This window comes from Tenrec ecaudatus, chromosome 10 (assembly GCF_050624435.1).
Source record: "Tenrec ecaudatus isolate mTenEca1 chromosome 10, mTenEca1.hap1, whole genome shotgun sequence".
Classification (NCBI taxonomy): domain Eukaryota; kingdom Metazoa; phylum Chordata; class Mammalia; order Afrosoricida; family Tenrecidae; genus Tenrec; species Tenrec ecaudatus.
The window spans coordinates 79,483,941-79,496,783 of record NC_134539.1 but is presented as its reverse complement, the minus strand read 5'-3'; the positions used below and the strand labels follow the sequence as shown (position 1 = coordinate 79,496,783).

Below are 12,843 nucleotides of genomic sequence, written 5' to 3'. Positions count from 1 at the left end.
TGGAGCTGAAGCAGACTCCCTCCTTTCTGTGTTAATTTCACACTGCGGACTCCAAACAATAGACCTACTCTTTCAAAGTCAAGCAGGCTGCCGAGCGCCTCGGAGTCTGGGGAAAAGCTCTAATTCTCAATTTCAACAGAAGGCAGGCAAGAGGGTATCTGGAGAGTCTTGCAGTTTACCATCCTTTAGAATCTGAAATAAAATGTAACGAGGGAATTGTGTGTACAGTATTGCCTCAATCTCCCCTAAGCGCTATTTTCGTCATAACAATATTTTCTATTTTCATTTTATTTTAGAGCAATGTGTGCCACAAAAAATTTACCTCAGGCGGCATGCAGCCAGTTTGACACCCCTGCTTTAGATAACCCTAGGGTGGATTGCCCTGCACTTGGCTGTTTGCTTGTGTGGCTGTTTGTTTCTATTTATTTATATTTATCCTGCAGGGAATTTAGGGATTTAAGTTACTTGGTTCTCTTCAGGTTTCACTAAGATGTAATGATCTGATCAGTTTCTCATAGAGTAGTACTGTCCTCGATCTCTTATTAAGAAAAGTGTCCCAACAGCCTGAACATTTGAAAGAACAGTGGGATCACGTGCCTATCACCTCCTATCCTTTCCATTGATTGAACTGCGGCTAATCTCGGGGCCACATTGGTGGTTATTTGGACGTCAACGGTTTCTGACTTCTCCCCTAAATTCTTCAGCCATGTTCCCTAAGAATAAGGTTATTTTCCTCCATAAGCTCCTATTCTCAGCTTGCATTTGAAATTCTCTCCCTGTTACCTCATAACATGGACCAATCTGGAGGACATTATGCTGAATTAAAAAAAAAAATTAGTCAATCGCACAAGGGCAAATATTCCCTGTAGAAAGTCAGGGAAAAGCTTTTCCACACACCATTTCCTGTTTCACATGCCTTTTGCAAGTTGTGTTTTGTTTTTTAAGGCTGGACTTGAATGAGACTCAAGCCCTGTGCTTGGTTACTGTGTTTCCGTGGTCTCTCTTACTCTCCCACTCTTACTCTTGAAATCCTCAGTGCCATTTGAAGGCCGAGACTGGTCTCTTAGAAGAGCCGGCAGCCTGTATGTGTTGGAAACCAACTCTGTTGAGTCCCTAGTCCCTGCATTTCCTGTAAGCTGCAAGTTAGGAAGGTTTCAATGCATAGAGAGATTCAGCTAATGGTGTGTAAACTTCAGATTACAGGAACGTCCTGTAACCCATCAATAGTAGCAGCAGTATGGTCTTTGTTCAAGTCACTTATCCTCCTGGGGTTTGCAAATGATATTTTTATGATTCTAATGTTATGATACTTTCGACTGCATTCTTCTGTAATGAGACCTTTAATTCCCGCTCCCTCTGTTTGCTCCCTTTTAAATAAATCATCATGAGACCACTGTTATAGAAAGTGGTCTTCAAAATTAATTTGTCTTAAATTATTGAAACATAACCATTATTAACTATTTTAAATTAATTATTTTTTATCATTTTGGTTTTTAAAATTTTAATCATTTTATTGGGGGCTCTTACAACTCTCATAGCAATCCATATATTAATTGTATCAAGCACATTTGTACATCTGTTGCCTTCATCATTACCAAAACATTTTCTTTCTTACGTGATCCCTTGGTCTCAGCTCCTCTTTTGTCCCCTCCCTCCACCCTAGTGAACCCTTGATAATTTATAAATTATTTTCATATTTTACACCATCCACTGTCTCCCTTCACCCACTATCAGTTTCGATCCTCAAATTGACCCATGCCTGGCCAGTAGGAGACCCCTCACACTGACAATAATTCATTCTTGGGCAATGTTGGATACTAATTGCCTGTCTGCTAATTAAGGAATAATTTCTCCCTTTAAGGCAGCGGTTCTCAACCTGTGGGTTGAGGCCCTTTTGGGGATCAAACGACCCTTTCACAGGGGTGGCCCGATTCAGAACAGTAGCAAAATGACAGATACGAAATAGCAACAGAAATAATTTTATGGTTGAGGGGGGTGTCACCGCAACATGAGGAACTGTATGAAAGGGTCGTGGCCTTAGGAAGGTTGAAAACCACTGCTTTAAGGAGCAGCAGAGTGATTAAATCAAGCTAATTAACTTGGCAGGTGCATCCCATAGTCATTGGAAGATGGGCTGAGTGAATTAATTGCCTTGCGCCTTACAGAGGCCGGTGAGGGAGCCCTGGTGGTGGAAGTCAGAGGTTGGGACCCGCCAGTCACTCCGTGGGAAAAAGAGGTGGCAGTCTGCTTCCCGAGAGAGACTGCGAGCCTTGGAAACACCATCCGACAGGATTCCTTCTTTTAAATAAATCATTTTATTGGGGGCTCTTACAGCTTTTAGAACAAGTCATATATCAATTGTACCAAGCACATTTATACATATGTTGCCATCATCATTTTCCGAACATTTTCTTTCTGCAAGAGCCCTTGGAATCAGCTCCTTTCCCTCCACCCACATTTGCTTTGAGTCCAAATTGACTTGAGGCGGTGAATTTTGGTGAGAGAGAACCATGAACATTTTATAAAGCCATAATTAGAGGTCTTAAAAATTGTATATTGCTTGTGAAAGAGCTCTCAATAACACTGCCTTAGCTATCGTAATTGATCTTTTCAATTGTATAGATAAACTCAAAGACGAGGCTTTCTACTCCCATAAAGAGCTGCAATCTTGGAAGCCCAGAGGGCAGGTCTACTCTGTCCTGTATGGTTGCTATGAGACTTGGCTTGATGGCAGTGAAGTCTTGTTTGGTTGTGTTTGGGATTTTTGCTTTTCCAGTTATCCTTTAAATTTTTTGTAGGTTTTTTTAAAAGTGAATTCTGATTTTATTTGATTTTTAGCAGTTTATGGACATATAATTCATGTATCATGTTTTAGTATACTAAAGAGTTGCACATTCATCACCCCAATCTATTTCTAGAGCATTTTCTTCATTCTTGTATCCATTAGTATTGACTACTCACATCCTCCCAATCTTCCCATCTTAATCCTAAGGAATTACTCATCTAGTTGCCATCTCTGTGAATTCATCAGAATTTCATATAAAGAACATCATTCAGATATAAAAAAGGCAACAACAAAAAACCCAGCAATTGCCACAGAATAAAAGCTTACTCCAAAAGATAGCAGAATATAATAAAAACTAGAATAAGTTGAAAATGGGTTAAGAGGAAAAGCAAATGGTAAGATGTTAAATTTTCCATAACTCTATCTGCAGTAATACACATTCTTTGGGAGCAAGACCATTCATATTCTTGATCAATGGACGTAGAGAATTCAATGGAAACCTAGTCCATGAGGAAGCCTCGTGAAAGGGATTGGAGCTGTCACTGTCATCCACAGCCTTCTGCAAACTCTGATACCATCTCCCTCTCTGATCTTGGATTTTATTGTTAATAATTCTTTGATCACACTGGTTGCTATGCTTCTGTGCAGACTTAGCTGGCTGTAAGTTTTATCATAGATAAGAATATATATATAACATACATACAGTTTAAAGAATCAATAACTCCATCCTCAGCGCTTACTTTGGAACCCCTGTTTGTCCTTTATTATTTGGAAAGATGTGTCTCAAACGCAATGTTAGCTGTGCAGAAGAGGACGGAAAGCCACTCTTACATGGGGTCTCCGACAAAGAAGACCAGTTGAATAGTTTCTAGGTTAGAGTCTGATTTCAACGTCTTAGAGAGCTCTCAACAGCTCCTTCAGAGGAGCTCAGTGGGCAAGGTCGTGACTGAATCCGGGGAACTTAGGCTTCGTTACCACTGGGGTTTCTGATGGGGCTTCATTTTTTAGGCATATAGGTGAACAAATCGATTGCTCTATGCTTTGTACTTCTAAACTCAACACGACCTCCTTGAGTTCTCAAGAGCAATAATAAAAGAATATAATAAAATAAGAATATTATATAATAAAAGATGATAATAAGGATAAGAATGGAAAATAGTAATTCTGCAGGGTGACATGAGGGCTCTCTGGAATCTGGGCTCGGCTCCTCCAGGCTACAGACAGAACTACACTGATGGCAGTATTTGCTGCCTGAAGTCACTTTATAGATTTCCTGTTCTGGCCAACAGGAAGTAACGGGAGCTAGATTTTCCCTACCGCCTAAAACAACTACAGAAATCAGACAAAATCTATGAAATAACAGAGTTCAGGATCTTGGACATCAAGCAGCAAAGGAGAGTGTTTACAGGCTGCGGTGCTGAGGGGGGGAACCCCAGGTCAAGTTCAGAGGTGCCTTTGAGCAGAGGAGACAAAGCTGGGAGTCTGGGGAGGCTGGGATGGCTAGCATGGCTGGCATTCTCAGGAAAGAATTCTGGAGAGGAGAGAGCTTCACAAAGCATGAGTGCCAGGGACCTGCTGAGGTCCCCCTGGAGCATAGCAGTTCTCTGAGAACATAACCTGAGACTGGGGGAAAGCCACCCCAAAAAATTAGGGGACAGTCCCCAGAGCTCAGGCCAGGAATACTTCCTTTTCTTCTCTTACCAACCAGAGAAGAAAAGCCTGACAATATAGGAGACATCAGGGAAACACTGAGGGTGTTTCCTCAGTAGTATCGCAAAATTAGCCCTAGACCAGTGGTTCTCAACCTTCCCTCAGGCTGCGACCCTCTAATACAGCTCCTCATGTGGTGGTGACCCCCCAACCATAACATTATTTTTGTTGCTACTGTTAATTTTGCTACTGTTAATGAATCAGGCGACCCCTGTGAAAGGGTCGTTCAGCCCCCAAAAGCGTCGTGACCCACAGGTTGAGAACCGCTGCCCTAGACAAATATAAAATAAAACAGACACATTCACTGCCCTTGAGTCAATTCCAACACACAGCGACTGTAGGACAGAGTGCAACTGCCCCTGCGGGTTTCTGAGGCTATAAGCCTTCATGGGCGCAGGAGCCTCATCTTTCCCTTGTGGGGCAACTGAGAGTTTCAAACTGCTGGCCTTGTGTTAACAGCACAATGGATAGCCCACGGCACCACAAAAGGATGAAATTGTTTTCAAGTAACTTAAATGCATCCCAGAACAGAGCTCAAGAGTATTTACAGACATGTAAAACTAGCTAGCACTGAAAAAAGGTTAAGATGCGTGTCTGCCATCTAATTAAAAATGACCAGGCAGGCAAAGTAGAAACCATAAAGAGGCAATACCAATTAGCATTAACCGAGAACTCATGCAGAATTAGTAGGTAACATTATGTGTTAACAGTTGTATTTCAAATTTTAAGAAGAGGAAGGATTGAACATATTAAGCAGAGGTATAAAAGCTATAAAAAGATTCAAGTTAAACGTCTAGAGATGAACATAACAGTGTCTGAGATGAAAAATATACTGGATGGGATGTCAGAATAGACATGCCAGAAGAAAAAATGAGTGAACTTCAAGACCCAGCAGTACAAACTACCTAAAATTAAGCACTGGAAAGATGAACTGAAAAAAAAAACTCAATGATCTGTGAAATCGCTTTGCATAAATATAATTGGAGGCCCTAGAGGAAAGAAGAAATTGGGGTGCGTGGGGTGGTGTGCTCAGAAAATACATTTGAAGAAACATGGACTTGACAGCTTCCAAGTTTGATGAAAACTATATACTTTCAGATCTAAGACATCCAAAAAAATCCCAAGCACAAGAAACATGAGGAAATATGCACCAGGGCGCCATATTGCTTTAAACCAGTGCTAAAAAGAAAACTTTAAAATTAGTCAGACAGAAAAAGACTCATGATGTGCAGAAGAACAAAAATAAGGACGAGAGATTTCTTGTCAGAAGCCATGTAACTAGGTAGCCGTGGAGCAGCTTCTTTAAAGAACTTTCAGATGCACCTGTCCTTTAATAATGAGCAAAATAAAGGACTTCAAACACGCAAACAAACACCATTAGCAGTACACCAACCCTACAGGAAATGTTAAAGGAAGTGCTTCAATCCAGAGGAAAATGGTGTCACCTGGAAACCGGGAGCTGCCCAAAGGAATGAAGATCGCAGAAGTAACGAATGAGTGAGTATAAAGTCAGCCATACCGCTGCAACAAGCCTCGGGTGCCTTTCTCTAGCGCACCACCGCCACCTTCGGCGGTTCCCCCTCTCCTCCTCCATTTCCGTAACATCCCCCTTCTCCACTTCCAGTAGTTCATGTCTTCCTTTCTTGGTGTATTCTCCTCCTTCCGTAGAGTGCGTCTGCCAGTGGCTTCTATAACAAAGGGGCCGATTGTTAAAGACCTTTCAGACTAGCATGTATAAGAATATCTTTATTTCACGCTCATACTTAATTAATAGTTTGGCAGGACACAGAATTCCAAGGTATCAGACATTATTTTCCTTCAGAATTTGGAAATCCACAGTGTTCTGATTTCCAGGTTGCTTTTGAGAAATCATTTTCTTTCCTGATCCTTTATCGTCCCCTCTGAAATTTTCGTTTGTTTCAGTATTTCTGAGATAATCATAGTTGTCCTCATCCATTGAGTTTACAGATGGGCATCTTTTCCCAAAAAGGCACAGATACAGTCCCTTCTTCGTGTTCATTTTCTTTGTTTCTTTTTTTTCTCTCCAGTCCTTTGAAAATGTGAAAACTATTCTTAGTTTGAGGACTGCACAAAAGTACTCTGAGTCGGCTGGGGGCCGGAAAAGGGGGTAGAAAAGCAGTCAGTCCTGGGCCTTGGCGGCTGTAGTCCCAGCAAGTTGGCACCTGGGTTTGCATTCATCTGGGAGCTACTAAAAGGGGCTGGTGTGCTTCTTCCACGTGGGCTTTGTTAAAGCTTCTCAGCTGGATGGCCGCTTGTTTACCTGCAAGCTTTAGGACCCCTGACACTATATCTTCTGATAGCCGGGCACCATCAGCTTTCTTCACTACATTTGCTTATGCACCTGCTTTGTCTTCAGTTATTGTGTTGGGGAGGTGTGGTGCGGGCTGTTGACCTGTGATCCAGTAAGCACTTTGAGGGCTGCCCTGCAGACCTGGTAGCGTGTGAAGGAACTCCCCATGTGACTGGCCTCCACGGTGTGGATGAGGACATGCAGGTCCAGCTCCTCCTAGCTGCTCTGAACATTGCTGCCCATGTTTTGAAAGCAGGGGGCTGCTTTGAGGCCAAGATCTTCCGAGGCCGTGATGTGATGCTGCTCTACAGCAAGCTACGTGTCTTCTTCGCTCATGTGGTGTGTGCCAAGCCCAGGAGCAGCCACAGCTCCAGCTTTGAGGCCTTCACTGACTGTTAGGGTTCTGACCCTCCTGTGGGGTTCACACCAGATCCCTGATGGACACACGTATGACTCAGATTTCAACCAGCTGGATGGCCCCACCCGCATCATCGCGACATTTGTGACCTGTGGGACCTGAGCACCTGTGATTCCGACTGCAGTTACCCACTGGATCTGGAGGATGGCTTCACCCACGCAGCCTCCCATCTCTGCCCTGTACCAGGAGGCCTGAAGAAGGGCAGCTGGCCTAGGAGAGTCGCCCCCCACGAGGCCCCTATCAGCACAGTGGACGTGTTGCCCCATCCCCTGGCTGACCCATGCCACGCCCTGCTGGCCTCTGAGGTGGAAGACAGTGATATCAGTTGCTCGCCTTCACACATTAAGCTGATGGCACTCAGAATCCGTTTGCTCTCAGGAGAGCCAGAATCGGCACGGATGAGCTTGTTTCCCGATACCTTCCTCTCAGCCACACGCCTGAACGTGCCTTGAAGCTCCAGTGGGACCCTCCAATGACCATGTAAACAACAAAGAAACATCGGGGGAAGTATGACACGATGGTGGGAAATCTAGGGTGAGGGCTTGCCTCTGCTCTGGATAAACCTTTCCAGGTGTGTCCTAATCATGTCCAGAATTTACCCCTAAAGTAGGGCTTCTGAACCAGCATAGGAATCAGGTATTCATGAACTGGATGAAGAAAAATATTACATCTTGATTTTCACTAATAACTGAATCCCATTGCGCTCCCAGTTTTGGATGCCGGCAATAAATCACAGTCATCAAAGTGTGTTACCTGCAACTTTCTCACCTACACAAATCAAGGGTTTTCTATGTTGCGTTATAGGTGTGGCGGGTAGCTTACGATCCGATACTACTACTTTGAATCACTGTGGACCTTGTAACTTAATACACTAATAAAGAAGCCCAGATATTACTATTGAAAAAAGTACTCCGCGTCTAGATTTAGTCTATGGGCCATAATTTACCAACCCCTAAGCTAGACACTCAGTGGGCCTGGTAAACAGAGCAACTTAAGCTGTTTGCTTCTAGAAAGTTCTTCGATTATTTCACTAATGATTTTTGCCCTTATCCTTTTCTGTATGGAATATGGAATTTCTACTCGTCAGCTGCTGTGCTTGACTTTATGCTGTGTGTGTGTGTGTGTGTGTGTGTGTGTGTGTGTTTAGAGGGTGGAAATTTTTCAACTTTACCTTCCAGCATTTTAATTAAATTTTAAATTTCTGCTGGCACACACAAAATATTTTAACAGCTCATTAAAATTTTATTTTTTAGCTGTTAGAGCCCCCAATAAAATGATTTATAGAAAAGAATTATTTTACAGCCCCTATTCTGTCTCAAAAGAACGCTACCTGATGTAGTGGATTTTACATCGAGTTGCTAACTGCAAGGTAAGCAGTTTGATTCCCCCAGTTGCTCCTTGGGAGAAAGATGAGGCTGTCTACTCTTGGAAGACTTAAAGTCTTGGAAACGCAAAGGGCCAGTTGTACTCTGTCGTATGGGGTCACTAGGAATCAGAATCAACTTGATTGCAGTGGGCTTGTTTTTGATATTCCTATCGCATGGATGAAGTATCCTCATGTATGTCTCTTTTTTATTAAAAACATTTTTTAAACTTTCTGCTTAGTGCCTGTTTTCTCCAAAAAAATTTTTAGCTGTTTATTTTAGTCTTTTTTTCCCACTGGAACAGAGCGCTGGTAGCACATTGGGTTTCACAGCGTGAAGCCACTCGCTTCTCTGTGGGAGAAAGGCGAGGCGTTCCACTTTCACACGAACGCACAGCTACAGTTCCACCCTGTCCTACAGGGTCACTGAGTGTGGACTCACTCAACGGTGGCCATGAGTCTGAGTGTTTCACTGGAAGATTCCCCGGTAACAGTGGTTTAAGTGCTTGGCTGCTATGACTGAAAGGTGAGTGGCTCGACTCCACCACTCTATCAGAAGAAGGTTAGAGGAAAACAATGAAATGTTTAGTAAATAGGATGGACTACGCTCCAGTGATAGCTGCTGCTGCAGTGCCAATTGAAACGTTTCAGCAAGCTGGCACCACCGGGAGCGCATGTCTGTGCTAGGAACTTTGGAAGACAGCTCCTCCGTCAGCTGACTGGAAGAAATCCATATTTGTGCTTATTCCAAAGAAAGATGACCCAACATAAGGTTCTGACTGTAGAACAACATCACTGTTATTGCTATCACTCGCTGGTAACATTTTTCTAACGATCACCCAGCAACGATCTCAGCAGTCCATTGACAGGGAGCTGCCAGAAGCTCGGGAACAAGGAATACCATTGCTGATGTCAAAGCAGAGAACACCGGAAAGATGTTTTCCTTTGCTGTATTGACGATGTAAAGGCACTCAACTGGTGGACCGTAATAAATTAAGGATAACCTTGAGGAGAAGCTCATTTGGAACTTATATGTGGACCGAGAGGCAGCTGTGCAAACAGAACGAGGCAATGCTGCGTGGCTGAAGATCAGGAAAGGCGTGTGTCAGGCGTGTACCCTCTGACTGCTTGTTCAGTCTGTGTGCTGAGCCAGTAATCTGAGAAGCCGGCTTGTATGAGGAAAAATGTGGCCCCCGGATTGGAGGAAGGCTTATTAACAACCTTCGATAGGCAGGTGACACAGCCTTGCTTGATTTCTTGATTACCCGAAGTACTTGCTGATGAAGATCCAGAATTGCAACTTTCAGTATAGATTACAACTCAGTGTAAGGACCAGAATTCACCCAACTGCACCAACAGGCAACATGATCCATAGAGAAAAGGTTGAAGTGGTCAAGGATTTTGTCTTGTTTGGACCCACAATCAATGCTCATGGAACAGCAGTCAAGAGGTCAAAAGATGGGTTGCATTAGGTCAATCTGCGGCAAAAGACCTTTTAGAGAATTGGAAAGGAAGGCTGTTACTTCGAGGACTAAGGTGCACCTGACCCGAGCTATGGTGTTTTCAGTTGTCTCATCCGCTTGTGAGAGTTGGACATGGAATCAGGAAGCATGAAGGCAAATCGATGCCTTTGCACCGTGGAGCTGGAGACGAAGATGGAAAGTGCCATGGACTGCTCAAAGGACACACCGTTCTGTCTTGGAAGAAGTATGGCCAGTCATCCTTGGACATGCTGTCAGGAGAGACCAGTCCCTGGAGAGGACATCTGGCTTGGTAAAGTGGGGGCAGTGAGGAAGAGGAGGGCCCTCCAGGAGACGGACGACACTGGCTGCATCAATGGCTCAGGTGCAAGGACAGCACAGAGCTGTGGGCTGTAGCCGGCTTATGGCACCTACCAGCAAGAGCTCAAATATGAAGTATGTAAAATAGCTGAAGTTAAAAAAAGGCTAATTTGAGCATTATAGATTGCATTGTAGATCCCCCCACCCCCCGCAAAAAAGAAATGTGTGTTGGAATACTAAGCCTTGTTATCTGCAAATATAATCCCATTTGGGAATAGGGTTTTCTTTATCTTTATGAAGCAGTATCAGTGTAGAGTGTGTCACAAACCTTTGAGATTTTCAGAAGAGTGGGTTAACCGCAAAGGGGAGAAAGCACAGATGGAGGAAGATAGGCGCCAGACCACATGAAGATCGCCTGAGAGTCGAGGGACAAGCTGCAAAGAGACAAGGACCTTCTCCCACAGCCAGCAGCGTCTCCTCAAGCTGATGCTCTAAATTCAGGCTCTCACCTGTGAAAAACCAAGTTTCTGTTCATTAACATCACTCAGTTGTGGTATTTCTACAGTAGCAATACGAGGTGACTAAAGCTACCGAGCTAACAAAAGAGAGAAGAAAAAAATACTAGCATTATTAACAAACAGCTTTTAAAATATAAGAAGCCGAGTCTTCTCTATAGAAAGTGGAATAAGTGATTAAGAAAATCACTGAGGGGGGGAAAGACAAAGATTTAAAGTAATTAGGGAATGTTGATGGAGGGAATGGACAGAAAAGATCCAACACCCGTGCACTGTGCATGCCAGAGATGGCAAACTAAATAAAGGGAGTATGGCCAACTTCTACTCTCAACACAGCCTTTTCTGAATCCAGGGGAAACCGAATCTGCAGTCACAAAGGTCTTACTTTCAGGGGCACAGAATCCTTCAGAACCCACCTTGATAAATGTTCTGAATTCAGGGATCATGGACAAAGCATACCAGCATCCAGGTAGGAAAAGTGTATTATCTACAAGTGAAAATTCAGGTGGGTCTTGATTCCTGAGCAGCAGCCAATTCCTCAGGGCTGCAGCCTTATGTCAAGAGATTTTTGAAGTCATTCAGTCAATCAATATCCAGTATACATTAAGTGGAAAACCTGAACCGTAGGGCTTTAGGTTTGCAATGATTATATTTTATTAAAACCCATGCAAATTTATTTCTGGAAAATGGCATCTCAGGAGATGTTTACCTTATTTCTGTATCTGAAAGTTTTGTCTGATCAATGTGTGCGTGTATACTAGTTTAAAGTGATTAAAAATAAATGTTCAAAGAGAAAGCATATTCAGGAAAGCTCGTGCAAACGTGGCCATTTATTTTGGAATCTCATTTCTTTTAGGCGCTCCACCTTCTTCCTGTGCTTGGTTCTGGGCCTAAATCCCAGCAGGATGTTTTCTGTTTCTGGCATATTATAATGAGTTACAGGAATCTGAAATTGGGCCTTTGTAAGTGTGAACAGAGGAGGCATTTCTTGCCTTCTGGAAGTTTCCCTGAGGTTTTTGCACCTATGGAATGACTCTCGAAGGTTCCAGATGGGGCTGGAGCTCGTCTGGGACTAAGCATTGCCCACATCTCAGGCCTGTAGCTCTAACGCAGTTGAATTCTTAGAGCGGAACAAATTTGGCTGTTCAGAATCTTGAACGTGAAAATAGGTGATCTTATCACTACCATTGATAAATAACACCCACCCACCCCCACACACATATGAAAGTATAATTTAATCAACCCGTTGATTTTAAAACTTTTTATTGTGAATTAGGTAGAGGTTTACAAAGCAGAATTTTTACAGTAAACAATTCTTTTTTTAAAATTTTTTTTTATTTTAACAATTTATTGGGGCTGATACAATTCTTTTCACAGTTCATACATATACATACATCAATTGTATAAAGCACATCTGTACAGTCTTTGCCCTAATCATTTTTTTCTCTTTTCTTCTTTTACATTTTATTAGGGACTCAAACAACTCTTACCACAATCCATACATATACATACATCAATTGTATAAAGCACATCCATACATTCCCTGCCCCAATCATTCTCAAGGCATTTGCTCTCCACTTAAACCCCTTGCATCAGGTCCTCTTTCCCCCCCCCTACAGTAAACAATTCATATGCATTTTATTTCATCTCATTCCTTGTAATCCCCCCTCGTTGTACTCATCCTAATTCCTTCCTGGGTTTCCTGTTTCCGTTCCTCCTCCTTTCCTATCCCTTCTGAACTTTGCCCTTGGGTAAGCGCCCTTTTGGTCTGAATGGCTGGTTATTCTACGACAGGAGTAGAGTGTGGTTGGAGGGGTGCCAGCCCCCCACCACTAATCACGGGTTCAGTAAACACAATTGTACGGTTGAGATATATAAAGATATTAAAATCATCAAGAGCATGAAAGAGAAGAGAGATTGGCATAATGGAGTCAGACACATTTCATGGTAGCATGCTCAC

General features: G+C 43.0%; 1 protein-coding gene and 1 pseudogene across 2 annotated transcripts in view; both read left to right on the top strand.

Annotated features, from left to right (window-relative positions):
• Nucleotides 1-12,843, top strand: part of STXBP1 (syntaxin binding protein 1) — an 84,362-nt gene that overhangs the window by 19,879 nt on the left and 51,640 nt on the right. The window lies entirely within an intron of this gene.
• Nucleotides 6,918-7,718, top strand: LOC142458040 (tRNA (cytidine(32)/guanosine(34)-2'-O)-methyltransferase pseudogene; annotated as a pseudogene).